This window comes from Mandrillus leucophaeus, unplaced genomic scaffold (assembly GCF_000951045.1).
Source record: "Mandrillus leucophaeus isolate KB7577 unplaced genomic scaffold, Mleu.le_1.0 Scaffold272, whole genome shotgun sequence".
Classification (NCBI taxonomy): domain Eukaryota; kingdom Metazoa; phylum Chordata; class Mammalia; order Primates; family Cercopithecidae; genus Mandrillus; species Mandrillus leucophaeus.
This window is the reverse complement of record NW_012102832.1, coordinates 297,205-298,861: the sequence shown is the minus strand read 5'-3', so window position 1 is coordinate 298,861 and position 1,657 is coordinate 297,205. Positions and strand designations below refer to the sequence as shown.

The 1,657-nt window shown below is 41.5% G+C and overlaps 1 protein-coding gene across 1 annotated transcript in view; it reads left to right on the top strand.

Moving 5' to 3' along the window:
* Positions 1 to 813: 813 nt before the first annotated feature.
* LOC105542973 (puromycin-sensitive aminopeptidase) overlaps positions 814 to 1,657 on the top strand; it is a 122,511-nt gene continuing 121,667 nt past the window's right edge. The window contains exon 1 of the mRNA XM_011984696.1: positions 814 to 931. The gene's annotated coding sequence lies outside the window, so the exon portion shown is untranslated. The remainder of the gene's footprint in view (positions 932 to 1,657) is intronic.

Genomic DNA, 1,657 nt, shown 5'->3' with positions numbered 1-1,657 from the left:
ACCCGGGAGGTGGAGGTTGCGATGAGCCAAGATCGCACCACTGCGACAGAGAGACACTCCGTCTCAAAAAAAAAAAAAAAGACTTGAGATTTCAGGAGAAATGTTACAGTAGCATTCCAGAGACCCACACATCAGACATAGACATATGCACTCTTTGCAGCAGGGGGTATTGGCTTTACTAATATAAGTTGTATTTATCATATAAGTTGGCTTATATGTTATATAAGTTGGCTTATATGTTATATAAGCCATATATCATATCATATAAGTTGGCTCCCTAACTTATATTCTGCAGAGCCCTGGTGGCTAACCCTTTACAACAGGACACAGCCAAACAGGTCATCTCAGTTTGAAGATCATCAACAAAGGCGTCAAGTTTAGTCTTGTAGTTGTCACTCCCTTGGGATTGGTAAACAGACCTGCAGCAGTAATTGTGAAAAGGGAAGAAGTACTGAAGAAAATTAAAAAAAAAAAAAAGGAGGGCTAGAAAGGAAGTGAGAAAGGTGGAAATGTATGACTTTTTCAACTTCCTGATGGAAAGATACCAAGAGAAATAAAACTCTGACCAGATAGGACCTTCCTTTGGCCACATTTTTATGTGCATAATGTCATATTGCTATCCCCAAATAAATAAAACTATGTATCTATCCATCAGTCTATCCAATCTATATTATTATGACAAACTAAGTTATCAATCAGTATAGCATTTTAAAAACATTTTAAAGCACGTGAAATTAATCTACTTTCCTTTCATGAAGAACACAGGATGGGTAGGCAGCATTCTATCTACTCACATTTCCAACTGTCATTTCAACAGCCATTTTAAGTTACGGAAGAGACAAGGCTGGGACCTCATGGCATCACTTTCCATGGATTGCTCTCCTACTTTTTGTGTTCCTGGCCTTTGGAACCCCTTCATCATATTCCACAGGTAAGACACATATTAGTGGAATTTGAGTTATAATTTGTATGCTTGAAATTGACATTGAAGGCCATAATTTGTAAGTCAGAGAGGCTAAATAGTAACTGTAATGCTTTGTTTTGATCTAACTTGGTGGTTTTGTAATGGTTCTCTCAAACTCTCCACATCTTTCTCTTTCTGTGTTCCACAGCTGGGGTTTCTCTCCTTCCTGCCTGAATGTTTTGGCTCCCTAGTCCAATTCCTTTACATTATCTTTGCTCTGAAATACTTCTTTCGATGACTTACATTTGCTCTCTCTCTATACTTCAACTTTTTTTTTTTTTTTGAGACGGAGTCTCGCTCTGTTGCCCAGGCTGGAGTCCAGTGGCAGGATCTCAGCTCACTGCAAGCTCTGCCTCCTGAGTTTACGCCATTCTCCTGCCTCAGCCTCCATGCAGAGTAGCTGGGACTACAGGCGCCCGCCACCACGCCCGGCTAGTTTTTTGTTTTTTTTTTTGTTTTTTGAGACAGAGTCGCAGTCTGTCACCCAGGCTGGAGTGCAGTGGTGCAATCTTGGCTCACTGCAACCTCTGCCTCTCGTGTTCAAGTGATTCTCCTGCCTCAGCCTACTGAGTAGCTGGGATTACAGGCATGTGCCACCACACCCGGCTAATTTTTGTATTCTTTAGTACAGACGGGATTTCACCATGTTGGTCATGCTGGTCTTGAACTCCTGACCTTGTGATCTGCCCGCCT